This window comes from Chiloscyllium punctatum, chromosome 5 (genome assembly GCF_047496795.1).
Source record: "Chiloscyllium punctatum isolate Juve2018m chromosome 5, sChiPun1.3, whole genome shotgun sequence".
Lineage (NCBI taxonomy): Eukaryota > Metazoa > Chordata > Chondrichthyes > Orectolobiformes > Hemiscylliidae > Chiloscyllium > Chiloscyllium punctatum.
The window spans coordinates 137,983,520-138,001,658 of NC_092743.1; the positions used below are offsets into that span (position 1 = coordinate 137,983,520).

The 18,139-nt window shown below is 43.5% G+C and overlaps 1 protein-coding gene across 1 annotated transcript in view; it reads right to left on the bottom strand.

Moving 5' to 3' along the window:
* Positions 1–18,139, bottom strand: part of c5h8orf34 (chromosome 5 C8orf34 homolog) — a 364,200-nt gene that overhangs the window by 72,019 nt on the left and 274,042 nt on the right. The window lies entirely within an intron of this gene.

Sequence of the window (18,139 nt, forward strand, 5' to 3'; positions counted from 1 at the left end):
GGCTATTCCCAGCAGTACTCACTGCGCAGTGGATACCATTCCGATGAGCATTGGCATGTCTCAGCTGCCCCGCTTGATGATGGGTAGCATCTAACATGTCAGAGACTGGCAAGGTGGCATCACAGAACCTGGGGATTCCACTGTTGGTGCAAACAAGAGGTTCCCTCTTCTTGGAGGTCCGACAATGGAGACCATGCCACCCACACCTGGCAGCGCCCAGAGAATGCCACCCAGAGGTTGCCAGTGTTATCCCAACAGTGTGGAGGAATGGCCAGCACTACCATCAGGTCAATGACCTTCTGTGTTTTACCATGGTAAATGCCACACCCTTCTAGCTCTCGCTCACTCTCTCTACACACTCTTCTACCTCTCTCCCACCAAGACTTAACTCTCTGCCACCCTCACATTTGTCTGTAATATCTTCCCCCACCTGCTCTCATCATTCTTCAATTCCCGACCACCATTCATGACTGGATATGGCAGGAGAACAGATCTTAGATCTGATCCATGTGGGACTGCTTAGTCTTGTCTATGTGTCTGCTGTTTAACCTACTAGTAGTCCTGTTTGGTGGCTTCACCAGGTTGACATCTTATTTTTAGATGTCCCTGGTGCTGGTCCTGGCATGCCCTCCTGCACTCTCCATTACTATTGGCCCACAGTGCCTCAAGGATGCCCAGTTCTGAGTTGCTAGATCTGTTTTGAACCCATTCCTTTCACAGGGCAGTGATATCACACACCATGTTGGAGGGCATGGTCAGTGTGAAGATGAGATTTTGTCTGTGTGAAGTCTGTGTATTGGTCACTCCTGCCTATACATGCACAGATACTGCAACAGAGAGACAGGTGAGTACCAAACCTAATTGTTTTCTCCCTCTGGTTGGTTCCTTCACAAAAACGCTGCAGATCCTGACTTGCAGATATGTTTCTCAGGACTTGACAGCTCAGTCAATAATAAGCTACTAGGATATCCTCTGTGATAGATAATTAAGGCCCCGTCCTAAATACATGCTGTGACCTTGCCATTTCCTCTGCGCACTGTTCAACATTACACATCAGTGATTCATCAGTTTAAGGTAGGAGGAAACCAGTAGGAGGTTTCCTTGCCCATGTTCGACCTGATACTGTGATATTCAGTGGTTTCTGAAGTCAATGTTGAGGAGTCTCTGAGTAACTCTTTTGTACCTCTGGTGGCTCTGTTCTTCCAATGAGATAGGATATACCCAAGGAATGGTCATGGGAGTGTCAGGAACATTGGCCATAAATTATACCACTTTGTGAGCAAGACTATGTTAGGCTATCTCTTGATGGGTCTGTGGTGCAGTGCTCCCAATTTTGGTGCAATCCCCCCCACAGTAGTAAGGAGGGCTCAAATGTGTTGTCAGGGAATGTTATTTCCCGTGCCTAGGTCATTGCCTGTCCAGTTTGATCCTTTTTATGACATTTCTGCATATTTGGTACAACTGGGAGGCTTGCTAAACCTCTTCAGTGGGCTGTGAAGAGTCAAGCACATGTCACATGCACACCGGACTAGGTAAGGACTTTCAATTTCCTTCCTTAAAGGGCATTTTAGGAAGCAGACATGCTTTTACAACATGCAACGAGAGTTTCCTAGCACCACGACTGAGACTAATGTTCAATTCCAGATCTTTGTTCAAGAAAGAATCATAATGAGATATGTAGCCAGAATATTGCCCTTAGCCTCAGAATAACGAACTGACTGACATTACAACTACTTGAGCATCTCCCTTCATTATTTACACTGATGCATTATTACTGTGAAACTTTATGTGCTACTTAGCTTGACTTTACCAAAATTACTACACTGTTTTATTGCACTGAATTCTTCCAGAATTTCTAAATCTTCCTTCATCAACTCTTCCAAAGTCCAGTTCTTATTTGTTTCCAAGAAGCCCTTATTTTACGACGGTAAGTGCATCTGACAAGAACATGTTTTTAACAATGCAGAGCAAAACTTGTGGGTACATGTTTAAAGGATCATCTTTCTCAATATATGCCCACTTTAGTGGTGATTCATTGTGAGGTCTCAGCATAGAGACTACAAAACAAAGACATTTCTCTCAATCCGGTTGGCATGAAAAGTAATCAAACCACCTTTTTACCAGGATGCTGATCCCAGTCGTGTTTAAGTGGAGCCCATCCCAGCAGAACAGCTTCCGCTCTCCTCTGAACAATTACGCCAGGGCCCAATGAATTGAACCTCTTCTGCTCGCACTATTCTTTGAGCCATGCACTAACTCTCTAATTTGCTTTTCCCTCAGCCATTTGGCACATGGATCAGGTAGCAGTCTAGAGATAATAACTCTTAGAACAAAAGTTATTTCTGTAACTGCTTGATGGGAACTTACTGGCTCAGGGGAGTCAGCACACAAAGTTCACTAGAACATGGTCACTTATCAAGCGCAACAATTTGTGAAGTATGTGGCTGTAGACATCTAGACAATGTTTTATTAATCAGAAATTCAATTAAGAACAGATCTTAGGGTAAAACTTAAAGATTTAAATGAATAAGTAATGTTTACCAGATCAGTTGGATTTGCAAAACTTAAAACATGTTCTTGAAAGATTACAAAGTGACCTTTGTGCAATTAAACACTGAGAAATGTTTTAAAGCGTTAACAGAATAGAAGAAAAAGCATATTTTCCTTTCAGACCAATGAGGAAATTTGAAACAAAGACAAGAAATGGCTGAGGAAGGTCTGGCAGCATCTGTGGAGAGAAAGCAGACTTAATGTTTCAGGTGCAGTGACCCTTTTTCAGAACTTTGCTTCAGAGGAAATTTGGGAAGATTACTGTCTTGCAATGTTTAATTACACCACCTCTTCCCAGCACAGCCAACTGTGGGAAATAAGCAGGACATCCATTGGAATTCAGATCCCATTACTGTCACTCTTTATGCTTTTCACCACACCGGCTGTTATGGGTTCCCCAATTATGCAAACTTAGAGAGAGAGGTACCCACACAAACCTATTTTAAACACTCCAGGAGAGAGACATTTTAAAACAAAAGTGCATCTGATGAGAAAATATTTTAATGTTGCAGAGCAAAACTTGTGGATACATGTCTAAAGGATCTTCTTTCTCAATATATGCCCACTTCAATGGTGTTTAATGTGAAATCTCAGCACGGAGACAACATAACACAAAGATATTTCTCTCAACCCAGTTAGTAAGAAAAGTAATCTATAACACCTTTCAACTTTATTACAGATTCATTTTCCAACAGAGCAGATTTTGCAGCAGTCACTAATAGAGACAAATCCATTCCAATAAATCTTTGACGCTCTGTACTGACAATGAGCTTCTAACAGAAGGTGGGTGGATGCTGTATATCCAATGGGTAAAACACATAAAGTAGAATGTATGGCCCTCAATGTTAATGAGTGGGCTATAAACCTGCAGTGTTTCATCATGTTACATCACGGTAATAGTCCAGAGTCAACAAGAACAGCAGCAAGATGCAAGTAAGTGCTAATGATATGGTGATGAAACACAATGGGTGAAAGTGAGGACTGCAGATGCTGGAGATTAGAGTCAAGATGAGAGTGGTGCTGGAAAAGCACAGCAGGTCAGGCAGCATCCGAGGAGCAGGAAAATCGACGTTTCATGCAGGGGCCCTTCATCAGGAAGCCACCTCATCCCAATACGACACCAGCCTGCCTACCCAGCCTGATATACACTGCTCATAACACCACATCCACCTCACCCCAACACTACCCCAGCCTGCCTACCCAGCCTGATACACACCGCTAATAACACCACATCCACCTCACCCCAACACTACCCCAGCCTGCCTACCCAGCCTGATATACACTGCTCATAACACCACATCCACCTCACCCCAACACTACCCCAGCCTGCCTACCCAGCCTGATACACACCGCTAATAACACCACATCCACCTCACCCCAACACTACCCCAGCCTGTCTACCCAGCCTGATATACACCGCTAATAACACCACATCCACCTCACCCCAACACTACCCCAGCCTGTCTACCCAGCCTGATATACACCGCTAATAACACCACATCCACCTCACCCCAACACTACCCCAGCCTGTCTACCCAGCCTGATATACACCGCTAATAACACCACATCCATCTCACCCCAACACTACCCCAGCCTGCCTACCCAGCCTGATATACACCGCTAATAACACCTCAACCACCTCACCCCAACACTACCCCAGCCTGCCTACCCAGCCTGATACACACCGCTAATAACACCACAACCACCTCACCCCAACACTACCCCAGCCTGCCTACCCACCCTGATACACACCGCTAATAACACCACATCCATCTCACCCCAACACTACCCCAGCCTGCCTACCCAGCCTGATATACACCGCTAATAACACCACATCCATCTCACCCCAACACTACCCCAGCCTGCCTACCCAGCCTGATATACACCGCTAATAACACCTCAACCACCTCACCCCAACACTACCCCAGCCTGCCTACCCAGCCTGATACACACCGCTAATAACACCACATCCACCTCACCCCAACACTACCCCAGCCTGTCTACCCAGCCTGATATACATCACTAATAACACCACAACCACCTCACTCCAACACTACCCCAGCCTGCCTACCCAGCCTGATATACATCACTAATAACACCACATCCACCTCACCCCAACACTACCCCAGCCTGCCTACCCAGCCTGATATACACCGCTAATAACACCACATCCACCTCACCCCAACACTACCCCAGCCTGTCTACCCAGCCTGATATACATCACTAATAACACCACAACCACCTCACTCCAACACTACCCCAGCCTGCCTACCCAGCCTGATATACACCGCTAATAACACCACAACCACCTCACCCCAACACTACCCAAGCCTGCCTACCCAGCCTGATATACATCACTAATAACACCACAACCACCTCACCCCAATACTACACCAGCCTTCCTACCCAGCCTGATGTACACGGCTAATAACATCACAACCACCTCACCCCAATACTACACCAGCCTTCCTACCTAGCCTGAGTGTCTCCACATAATCCCATCCACTCTTGAACTGCATCGAGCCATTGAGGCACCTCATCCTGAGTCATCATCTCAACCATCACCACATCAGCAGCCACCAAGTTCAGCTCCTGTTGTCCTCTTATCCTACTTCAGAGAAGGTCAAAACTCACACGACATTGTCCAACTTGTTTATTTGAAAACATGAGCTTTTAGGGTTTCGCTCCTTCTTCAGGGAGTTTTGAAAGCTTGTTTCTTTTCAAATAAACCTGTTGGACTATAACCTGGTGTCATGTAACTTCTGACGTTGTCCACCACCGCACCTCGACCTCATTACTTCAGAATAATTCAGATCCCTGCCTCAAATTGTCACAAGAATCAGCTGAGGATGCTAATTTTTATCCTTTTATATTTAGTAGTACTTTTTGACAAAACTGAACACTTTTTTATTTCCCATCGCCAAATCACCTGTGGTATTTTTTCAGTCATTAACCACAACAAATAACTTTGATTTGTTTGCACTGTTATTTCATTCAAATGGTTGCATTACAATCATCGAATATCTAGATGTTAGAAAGTAAACATTTTCTCAGCAACCAAATCATGATATTAAATAATCTGCATTATAATTCCTAGATTTTATCCCGTTAAGGCATAGAAAAGAAATTTCTGCAAAAAAATCATGGTCAGGAAATTCCTTGGTGGTGCTCTAACTCCACCAACGTGACAACAGTGGAAGTCAAGCAATATCAGTGGATGAAGAGGCTTAGATTTCTTCCTCAACCCGTAACAAGGCTGTTACTTTAAACTGTTATTTTGTCCTTTTTTTTTGGAGAGGCGTAAAGCAGAGGTGATGAATTGAGTCAAGATTAGAGCAATGCTGGAAAAACACAGCAGGTCAGGCAGCATCCGAGGAGCAGGAAAATCAAGGTTTTGGGCAAAAGCCCTTCATCAGGAGGGCCTCGTGAGGCCTAGGATTTGGGTTTTTTTTAAAGTTGGGAGAATGGAAGCAGCCTGGGTATGGCCTACTCTCAGAGACCAGGCTTTCCAGTTCATTATTTTTAGCATCAGAAGCTGTTTGGGGTCTTAGAGAGTTGACAGCTTCAGTGAATGATTCCTGGCTGCTACACACTCTGAATTTTCTCATGATGTCATTTCCTCCTAGACTGGAGAACTGCATGCCAGAATCTGTATCGAAATTTACCTTTTCACCAAGGGGTGTATTTATGGGATGTTACGATATTGGAACAATTAATTAGTAAAAGTTACTGTATCTATTATTCTATTAAGTTTTCTAACAGTTAAGTTATTTTAAATTCCTCTTTCTTTTGTTTGCATTTAACCACAGTGTTCAAATAAGTTGGGTCTTACTTATTGTCGAGTAGGTTGACCAGCCACATCCTATCTGGAACACAGCATTTCACATCTACCTTTATAATAAGAAGGTTATTGGCTACCTTCTTAAATTATTTGGAGGGGGTCTAGTCAGGTCCATAACAACCTGTGGTATCAGAAACAGGTCTAATGTCTGGAAAGATCTGTGATTTTGCCCATGCAAATATAATCACTGGAAATTAAATAGACTAAGCATTCTTAGATGCTTCTGTTAGGTAACACATTTTCTCCAAATGCAAAGTTCAATGACTTTAAGCTCAGCTCTTTTGTTTTTAAGATGGCAATCATTTTGTTATATACATTTTTATGCCACTTTTTGACAATTCTACTTTGGGAAAGGAACAACATTCCAAATAAGACGCGTTAGTTTTAAATCTGAATTTTGACAATTTTTGTTGTGAAACAAAGGTATTAATGGATAAGGACTAAAGGCAGGTAAACAGAGTTAGGCCACAGATCAGCTACAATCCCACTGAGAGGAGGAACAGGCTCAAAGGGTTGAATGGCATACTCCTGTTTGAAAAACGCATGTTGCTGTAGCAACTCAGTTTCCTTTGGGATTCCTATGTGTCACTATGTAGTAAAATTCTCTGCATGCCTGTGTGCTTTGCATCATAATGTGTGCACAGAATCTTCAAAGTTTTAAAAGCTCTTTTCAGTCACAGAAGGTTCAGTTTGACCGTTTTTTTCAATTCATTGTTCAACCAATTTATCAAAATTTGATAAGTTCAGCCTTCAACACTATTATCCCCTCAAGACTGATGACTAAACTTAGTGATCTCAGACTAAGCCCCACTCTCTGCAACTGGATCCTCAGTTTCCTGACCCATAGGCCACAATAAGTGAAGATTGGGGACAATATTTCATCTTCACTAACACTCAACACTGGAGCCCCCAGGGATGCGTACTCAACCCCCTACTATGCTCACCGTATACCCATGACTGCGTCATCAAATACCAGACTAATGCCATTTACAAGTTCACTGATGACACCACCATAGTCGGTCGAATCTCAGATGGTGATGAAACAGACTACAGAGGGGAGGTGGAAGACCTGGAAAAATGGTGCACTGAGAACAACCTAGCTCTCACTGCTGGCAAAACTCAGTATTGACTTTTGGCGGGATGTTACTCATGCCCCCCTACACATTAACAACACAGAGGTGGAACGAGTGGAGAGTGTCAAGCTCGTGGAAGTGGTCATCCGCAACAAGCTTTCTTGGACTCTTCATGTGGACGCACTGGTTACAAAGGCCCAACAACATCTCTACTTCCTCAGGCAGCTGAGGAAAACTGGCATGATGACAAATACCCTTGCCAAATTTTATAGGTGTGCCATTGAGAGCATTCTGTCTGGATGTATCACTACCTGGTATGGCACCTGTACCATTCATGATCGGAGACGGTTACAGAGAGTGGTGAACCCGGCCCGGACAATCACAAAGGCCAACCTCCCATCTATAGAATCCATCTATCAGGCCCGCTGTCAAGGAATGGCTGCCAGCATTCTCAACGTGGCAACGTTTTTCTACAACCTCTACCATCGGGGAGAAGGTACAGAAGCCTGAACACACGCACCAGCCGGTTTCGAAACCATTTCTACCCTAACATTGTTCGAATGCTGAATGGACTCACAATCTCTTAACATTCGCCTGTACCTGTGTTTTTGTTTTGCTGCTGTTTACCTGCATTCCACTGAACCCCAAATTAAATTGAGCTGCTGTGGCTGTGTGCATTTCCATGTGCACGTTGTAGACTAGAATCCCTGGTGTGGGAGTAGGCCGTTCAGCCCACACCAACCCCCGAAGAGCATCCCACCCCCTACACTATCCTATCCTCAAGACCCTGCATTTCACACAGCCAAACCACCTAACCTGCACATCTTTGGACTGCGGGAGGAAACCCACACAGACACAGGGAGCACGTGCAAATTCCACACTGACAGTTGCCTGAGGCTGGAATTGAACCCAGGTCCCTGGTGCTCTGAGCCACCATGCTACCCCTGTTGCTCACAGCAGTAGATAGTGAATAGTTTCTATTTCAACACATGGCTTCACAGGAATTTCTGCTGCTCTTACTGTACGCCACTGTTGTCAGTAGGATTAACAGGTTAATATACATCAGGTCTTAGGGTATAGCTTCTGGCTTGAGGCACTGTTGCTAACAAGACCTTGCACGCTCGCGAGGTACTGGACACAATTAACACTATCTACGGTCAGCTGCAGTTGCAGAGTGCAGATGAAAAGTTAAGCACAGCTCAAGGTAAAACCTTTTTTTTAAAAAATGTGCCTAAGAAAATACATTGTGTCAACCTGCCCCAGAGCAACAATTAAAACCATCCATTCTGGTATGAGGAATATATCAGTGGAACAGATCCTGCGTTGAGGTCATATATTTTGTTTCCTTGCAAATATATATCAGTCTGGTCAGACACCAAAGTTATTCTCTGCACTCTTTTTCTCAAGCAGTGACAGATATCATTAATAATAAAGTCAGAGAGGTGAGGAGCTTCAGAACACTACTTCCATTTGTGTTTTATTAATGTTCTTGTGGGTTACTGTACAATGATCTTCAAATTCCAGCTGTCCAAATTCATCATGAGCAGACCCTCTTTCAACGTGTTAGGTGCTATAAACCATTCTGTACAGCCACCGACATTCCTTCGGCCAGTTAGATAAACAGGAAAGAACACAAAGTGACTCATCCTGCTCGAAAAAAAAAACAAGAATTCTTTTCACTTAATATATACTCTGATGATTGATTCCTCTTATTTCAACAATGTGCTTTTGACGTCAATCTTTGGGATTATTTAGTTTTGCCTTGTCTAAAAACCGGAGGCCAGATGAAGAAGATAAACTTGGTTTGGACCATTCACATGGAAATGGAGATGTTTTCTGGATCTCGCACAATATGGGCTGGCATCCAGCCCTCTGACTCTGTGTTTGCCAACTTTCCTGCTTCTTATGAGGGAAGAGAAATAATATTTGGTAAGGCCAACAGTGCTGTTCTTCATAGCTCAACAACAGCCATTTTCAATAAGTCTGCTTAATTAAGTTTAAACAGGGGAGAATCCCTTCTGGTTATCACTTGTTCGGGGGAAATAGTTAAAGCAGGGATGTTAAGATCACACAACACACAGATTGAGATTATGCTTTTGTTCATCGCTAAAGCTTCTGCTCAAGTACAACGTTCATTTGTAAAGTGTCTGTTTTAAAATATGCTGGATAGTCTTAAACTTCACTCCCTGCACAGATTGCAGGTTTCTGACTAAAAGATACACTGAGCTTATTATCTGAAATAATAATATTTCTGCACTAATCTCCCTGTCTACACCTTGATTCCCTCTAGGTGACTTTTTTCCTCCTCCCAACAAAATGACAGCACAGTGGCTCAGGGGTTAGCACTGTTGCCTCACAGTGTCAGGGATCTGGGGTCAGTTCCACCCTCAGGCAGCTGGCTGCATGGAGTTTGTGCATTCACCCTGTGTCTGTGTGGGGGTGCCCCAGTTTCCACCCACAGTCCAAAGATATCCATATAAACGTGGATTGGCCACAGGAAAGTGCCCACTGTTACAGACCAGGCCTGGAACCCCTCAAAATATTCCAAGAAGGTAGCCTAGATCCTAACTTTTTCTTATTTTAAAGGCAGATGTGAAGTGGGTATTCCAGGTGTGATGCAGCTGGTCAAACCACTCGGCTTTAAGCAAAACAGAATTTATTTAAACACGACAGTTGAGACATGAGCAAAGGAAAACAGAATTTAGAATAACTTAACTGTTTGAAAACTCAACTGACCCCACACAGCAACTTAAATAAGGAGCTGGTCCAATTCCCATAACATTCCAGAAACAGATCCCTTGGCAAAAGGTAAATTGAAACACAGGTTCTTACAGGCAGGAGAGAGTTCAGAGAGAGAAGCCAGTCAAGAATCATCTGCTGAAGCTTGGAACCTTTCTCTGGACAGCAGCAGCTTCTCACTGTTACAACTGAAAGAAACTAGAAAAAATCTGTACTGGAAGAGCTGGCCGCTCCCTTGCCATTGTTAAGGTCGGCTCTTTCCCAGACATTTTGGTACCTCTTGAAAAAAAACCCAAGGACAAAATAAACTTGTTGAAGGGGCAGCATTATAACACCAGGGATGTGCAGGCTCAGTGGGTTAACCATGGGAAATGCAGGGTTCTAGGGTAGGGGTCTGGCATGCTCTTCAGAGGGTCAGTATGGACATGATGGGCTGTGTGGCCTGCTTCCACATTGTAAGGATTTTAAAAGTCCCCTTGTTGTTCTGATGCATATTGCTGATCTCTGATATGGGCTTAAAGCTTCACCTAAAGTCAGCCAGGACACTAATAAACAGGCGCTATAAATATGCAGCAGAAGAACCAACGCATGCAGAGTCAGCAGTTGACTGGTGTCCACTCTGTAATCATCTTGTGACTGCTGACTAAATATCTCCAAAAGTCCCATGACGTTTTCTCAGGCAGCAGCAATGCACCAAGTCATCTGCCCCATGATTTTGTGACAATATTTCTACCTTGCTGAGTATTAAGTCAGTCAAGAAAGCAATGTTATTGACTTGCTATGAATAGAAGCATTACGGATGACCAGCAATGTGATAAATCCAGAATCCATTCAGCAACTGGATAAACCTTCTGTGGCAAATCTCAGAGCTTAAGAGACAGCGAGGACTGTAGATGTTGGGAGGGTCTGGATTAGTGGTGCTGGAAAATCACAGCAGTTCAGGCAGCATCCGAGGAGCAGTAAAATCGATGTTTCGGGCAAAAGCCCTTCATGAGGAATACCTGATGAAGGGCTTTTGCCCAAAACGTCGATTTTGCTGCTCCTCGGATGCTGCCTGAACTGCTGTGCTCTTCCAGCACCACTAATCCAGAATCTGATTTCCAGCATCTGCAGTCATTGTTTTTACTTTGTAGATGCTGGGAGCCAAAGTCAATAATTGTGAAGCTAGAAGAGCACAGCAGGTCAGACAGCACCCGAGGAGCAGGAAAGTCAATGTTTCAGACTGAAACCCTTCGTCAGGACTGGGGAGGAGTCTCGAGCTGAAACATTGACTTTCCCGCTCCTCGGGTGCTGTCTGACCAATGTGCTTTTCCAGCGTCACATTTCCAGAGGGAAGTAATTCCTGGCAATCAGCTGGCTGGAAAGTCACAACGGAGTTCATGGCTTTGCATTGAGTTCCATTACATGAATAAGGTGTGATACAGGGTAAAGATGCAGTGAAACTAGAAACCATGCCATACTGTGAGTTCCTTTCACCCTGAACTCACTGCACACACCAAGGTCTTATTTCAACACTGAGTTCAGGCTGGATTTACATTATTTCCAATCAATGCTTTACTTTCTGGTTTGACATCAGCCACTGATGAGAAGGCAGCTTCCACTCTCTCTGACGGACAAAGGGAAATTTATTTCAGGCAGTTTTTCAGCAATCTTTTTTGAACTTTTAAAATTTGGAATTTGACAAGGATAGCTGCAAAATGTGAAGGAAGACGAGCAAAAGCATAAACAAACACACAAAAAAACCAGCAGATTAGCTCAAACACTCAGTGAATAAAAATTAAGATGTGGAAGGTGCCAGCATTGGATTGGGGTGGACAAAGTCAGAAGTCACACAACACCAGGTTACAGTCACTTCCCCTGACGAAGGAGCAGAGCTCCAAATGCTTGTAATTTCAAATAAACCTGTTGGACAACAGTTAGTTCAACTGTAATGCGGTAGTTCCATAATTGTGTATTCCCGTGTCAGGGGAAAATCATGTAATCGCAGCACCATTTAAACTAATGCGGCCAGAAATGTGTTATAGCCAATACAAGCTTTAAATGTTCATGCTCTAGAAACTGTGTCCCCAGTTCATCAATCATGTTATGGCAAATTCATGTTGACAAAACACGTGTTATAGCACAATGACCTGCATAACCTGGTGTCGTGTGACTTCTGACAACGAAAATTAAACACAAAAATCTTCGGTACCTGTAACCAAACGGCTGAGGCAAGATTAATCAATCAACAATAAAACAATTGACAATATTAACAAGAATTAAGACATAGAAAGGTGCAAAAGGCTGGTTTTCAGCAAAACAGTCACACAGACAGTGAGGATTGGGGCTCCAACTCATAGAATTTAGACTTGAGATTTAGATTTTAGATTTAATGCCACATGTACTCAGATAGAGAGTACATGAGTACAGTGAAAATTGTATAATGTCACCACACAAGGCGTTATGTTTGGTACCAAGGTGCCTAGGTACAAAAATACTTCGGTACAAGAAGTAAGAGAAATGAGAGGTAAAAGGTTAAGCATCCATTTCAGAGAATAGCAGAAAAATAAAGAAATAAGGTAATAGTTAATATTAATTTGGTAAATGTTCAGGGAAAGTAGTGATTTTTACACATCTGAAAGACAACCCAACAAAACAGATTAATCTGTAAGAAGACAAACAGTAGAACAAGTTGGGAAAATAATAGAAACTTCTGTACCCATGTTATTTCCCGGGTTAGGATCATCCTTCTCCTGTATATTGAAATAAAGAAAAGGAGGGAACATTAGAATCCCATTCCTCCAGCAAGTCTGAGTTGGAGAAAGCTCAAAGTATCACAGTGAGTCCAACAGGCCACTTTCTGGACAATCATTTCGGTGAAAGATTCTGCTGAAATTCTCATACAGATTAGGAGTGCGATTGGCACATAACTTGTTTAAAAACCATCACAAGTATGCATTGAGCTGCAGATTCCCTCTTCCTAAAAAGAACGGGTACACAATGAATACAGTCCACCAATTTCTCAGCAACAAACCCAAACAAGCAAACAAAACATGCCCAGAAACCCTAGCCACTCTCCGCTACATCAAAGACATCTCAGAAATGACTGCCAGACTACTCAGACCCCTTGATATCATGGTAGCCCACAAACCCACCAACACAAAAACAACACTTAATGAATTTGAAAGACACTATACAGACAACAAGCAAAACTAATGTCATTTACAAAATACCATGCAAGGACTGTAACAAACACTACATTGGACAAACAGGCAGAAAACTAGCCACCAGGATACATGAACATCAACTAGCCACAAAAAGACATGACCCTCTCTTACTAGTATCCCCACATTCGGATGAGGAAGGACACCACTTCGACTGGGACAACACATCCATCCTAGGATAAGCCAAACACAGACACACATGAGAATTCCTAGAAGCATGACATTCCAACCGAAGGACTATCAACATGCACATCGAGTTAGACCTCATCTTCCACCCCCCTGAGAAAAAGAACAGGAAGTGACTTCACCACAGGAAATAACACCACCACAGGAAATGACATCACCAACCCAAAGAAACCCAAACATATAAATAGAAAGCAGGAATTATCAGCAGTGCTTCGCCTGAGGCCCACTGAAAATATTACCTAGTAGGGTGATGAAATGTCTGGAATGAACCTTCCAGCTCAGCGAGCAAACCTACATCCAGATCCCTAAGATCTGAAATTCCCTCTCAATGTCTCTCCAATTGTTTCCACTTTCCCTCTCCTTCAAGATGCTGCTTAAAGCCCGACTCTTCAAACTAGCTTTTCGGCATCTCCCAGTTCTGAGGAAGGGTCACTGGACCTGAACCGTTAACTCTGATTTCTCTTCACGAATGCTGCTAGACCTGCTGAGCTTTTCCAGCAACCTCTGTTTCTGTTTTAGTCATCTGCCTTCACACGTCCTTTGGTGGTTCAGTGTCAATAAATGTCTCTTTGATATCACGGTTGCTCAGTGTTTGGGCTGTTTTCTTCATTGTAGGTAGAATGGGTACAATTTCCCCCTGCCTGTGACTTAGTATGGAGAGGGAGTAGACGTTGACTAACAGGCCACCCCCATAGCCAAGAAGATTTATCACGCACCAACTTGTTCATTGCAGCCTGGTGAGCTCAGACTACTTTCTCAGCCTATCGTAGGCCTCAACACTGGCATCCCACGTCAGTACAAGCCAGGGACCAACAGTATATTGACCCTTTTCTCCTCTTTTCTCCTCTTTTGTCCTGTTTTCTCCAATCTTCTCCTCTTTTCTGCAGTGCATCTTGTAAATGGTACACACTGCGGCTACTGAGCGTCAGTGATGGAGGGAGTGGATGCTTGTGGAAACCAGCCACCCTTCCTGACGTCCAGGAAGACAGTGAACTGCCATGAGTTGAGGTCCTTACGCTGCCATTAAATTAACTACATAAAGTAAGTCAAGCAAGCCCCCTACTTCCCAGAGCCTGTCTGATGAGGAGGTGAGTAAAGGGTGAGTATCTTTCTAAGGACAACTTGTCATCTCTCTCCATGTCCAGGGTCGGAAAAATACATCCTGCAGAAATAAAGGCTGTTGTTATTCACCAGGCCATTGAGAAGTTAAAGTTCAGACCCAGAAAGGATTTTGGGACCATCTGTCTTTAGTGGATCCACCAGCAAGGAGGTAAGTGTTTCTTTAATCTTCATGTTGCAGGGTGGGGCTAAGGCTGAGATGGGGGCTTTCAGCAGGACTGCAGTGACATTGGTTTTCAGCGATCACTCCCTTGTCCCCACATCCATGCCTCCCAATATTGGGCAATTGGAAACTGCCCCCTTACCCATCAGGCAGACCACCCTCGCTTCCCAGTATTTATTTATTTATTCATTTTGTGGGACGTGGGTGTCGCTGGTTGGGCCAGCATTTATGGCCCCATCCCTAGTTGCCCCTTGAGAAGGGGGTGGTGAGCTGCCTTCCTGAACCGCTATAGTCCACCTGATGTAGGCTAACCCACAATGCCCTTAGGGAGGGAATGGCAGGATTTTGACCCAGCGACAGTGAAGGAAGAGTGAATATGTTTCTAAGTCAGGACGGTGATTGGCTCGTAGGGAACTTGAAGGTGGTAGTGTTCCCATGCCCTTGTCCTCTTAGATGGAAATGGTCGTGGGTTGGGAATGTGGTGTCCGAGGATCTTTGGTGAATTTCTGCAGTGCATCTTGTAGATAGTATACACTGCGGCCACTGAGCGTCAGTGATGGAGGGAGTGGATGCTTGTGGAAACCAGCCACCCTTCCTGACTTCCAGGAAGACAGTGAACTGCCATGAGTTGAGGTCCTTACGCTGCCATTAAATTAACTACATAAAGTAAGTCAAGCAAGCCCCCTACTTCCCAGAGCCTGTCTGATGAGGAGGTGAGTAAAGGGTGAGTATCTTTCTCGGGACAACTTGTCATCTCTCTCCGTATCCAGGGTCGGAAAAATACATCCTGCAGAAATAAAGGCTGTTGTTATTCACCAGGCCATTGAGAAGTTAAAGTTCAGACCCAGAAAGGTTTTTGGGACCATCTGCCTCTGATGCTGACGATGTGCATTTGTGCCTGTTGGTATGAAATACCAAATGCAATGCAGGCTCATGACTGGGGCTTTGTGACACTCCTTTTGGGAATCCCTGGTTTAATTTACAGTCAGTTCTTCTATAATATGATGGTTGCGTCCTTGTGCAAACCCGCATTATAGAAAAATTGCACTTTAGAAACAGTGTTTAAAGTGTCGGCGATGTAATCGCGTTACAGCCAACACATGTTTTAAAAGTTCACACTGTAGAAATAGCATCCCTAATTTGTCAATCGTGTTACAGTGAACTCACGTTAACAAAATGCATAGTATAACAGAATGACTTGTAGAGTCATAATATTACAATTTCACAGCCTAAGTCAGATTGAGTGTTTTTGTTCAAAGAATGTTTCAGATGTTTTTCAAGAGATAAGCTAGAAAAATACAAGTCTTAGATTCATTGGCGTTATGAAAGCTGCCACCTTAAGCCAGTCCTTTCCAAAGCTGGTCCCAGTGAAGTTTGGTCCAGGGAAGAATTCACTTACAGCCTACAACATCATCATTCTTTTGATCCAGAGCCACCCACCCAACCATCTTTGAGCGTGCAATTGTACTTGGACTTCATCAGAGTTCCAGTGATTTTGGACCTTCCCAGTCAAGGCTATGGGCCTGGTTCAGGAAATACATTCACGCGATAAGGATGTCACTGGCTAGGCCAGCATTTACCCCGCATGACAGAGGTCAGTTAAGAGTCAACCACATTGCTGTGGGTTTGGAGTCACATGGGGTCCAGACCAGGAAAGGAATGCAGTTTCCTTCCCTAAAGGACAATAGTGAACCAGATGGGTTTCCCGGCAATGGATTCATGGTTATCGTTTAGACTCTTTAATTCCAGAAATTTATTGAATTGAAATTTGACCATCTGCCATGGTGAGGTTTGAATGTGGGCCCCTGGAACATTATCTGGGTCACTGGATTAACAGACCCAGTGATAATACCACTACGCCATTGCCTCCCCACTACTGGACGGAGTACAGTAGTATATTTTTGGCAGCATGGAATGGATGGTCTAAAGGGCCTCACCTGTGCGCTATGATTCTATGATCTTTCTTTCCTGAGGCCCGTCCATGTGTGCTGTCGAAATGTATTGGCCGATCCTTTCTGGCAGCTTCACTTCATTTAAATGCTTAAAGAAGGAAAGCAGCTGAAAACTGTGAACTTTCAGAGGCCTGGAGAAAGTGATTAATTCCCACACTTTTCAGAATTTGCCCTGTTTTCACCGTCATCAACGTCATTTCAATGTAACCTAACTTTCACAGACACCACTCCCATACACTTCAGTGTATTCACCTTAAAGAAAAGGCACTTTCTGGAATGATTTCAGATTGTAATCTTACCTTCGAGTTTAGATGACAGTAGTAAATCATAATAGCTCTTGCACATTGTGACAGGTAGTTATTACTTTCTAAGTAATTTGGATGCTTTTATTCACAGCAAATAGAAAATCTTGTAAGTTACAAATTCCTCTTATCACTGACAATCAAATGCATAGGAACCAATTTATAAATCACACATTATTGGCAAGTATTATGAGAGAATTTCATCACTGTTCCCAGAAGAATTATAACATCAAATGAGCTAAGGAACAGGAAAGCTACAGCAGTTGTCAAAGAACCAGCTGAACTGCTGAAGGCAGGAACAATGCAGCCATCAGTCTAATGTAGTAGACGGATATTAAAGCATTACAGACCACAATCCCAAATGCCAGGAGATATTGCTCACTTAGTTAACATTGTGTCACGGATTTCTTGGCCCAGATTTTCAACATTTTGACAAATTAGAGTCGATACTGTTAAATGTTTCACTGAATGGAATCTTTACAGAGAGGGAAGTTAGAATGATAAGGCAGGTAATAAGTTATTTTAAAGTGAAGTTATCCAGTCATTTCTTCTATAACGTGATGGTTCCGTTCTTGTACAACTCCGTGTTATAGAAAAATCGCGCTTTAGAAACAGCGCTTAAAGTGTTGGCAATGTAATTATGTTACAGCCAACACACATTTAAAAGTTCACTCTTTAGAAATGATGTTCCCAATTCGTCAGTTGTCTCCTTTCCTCAACTCATTACCCTCTGATAAAGAAATGTTTTACTGGTCGCTATTCTCAATGGATTACAGCATCTCCTGAGACTGTGGCCCAGGGAAACATTCTTCCTGGATCCCATCATGTGGGAACCCTGTCGGAATTTTACCCATCTCAATGAGATCCTGACTTATTCTCCTGCTCTCCCGTGAATCCAGGCCAGTCAACCCAATCTCTCGTTGTGTGTCAAAGCTATCATTCCAGGAAGCAATCTGGTGAATCATTGCTACACTCTGTCGATGTCAAGTACATACTGTCTCATGTAAGGAT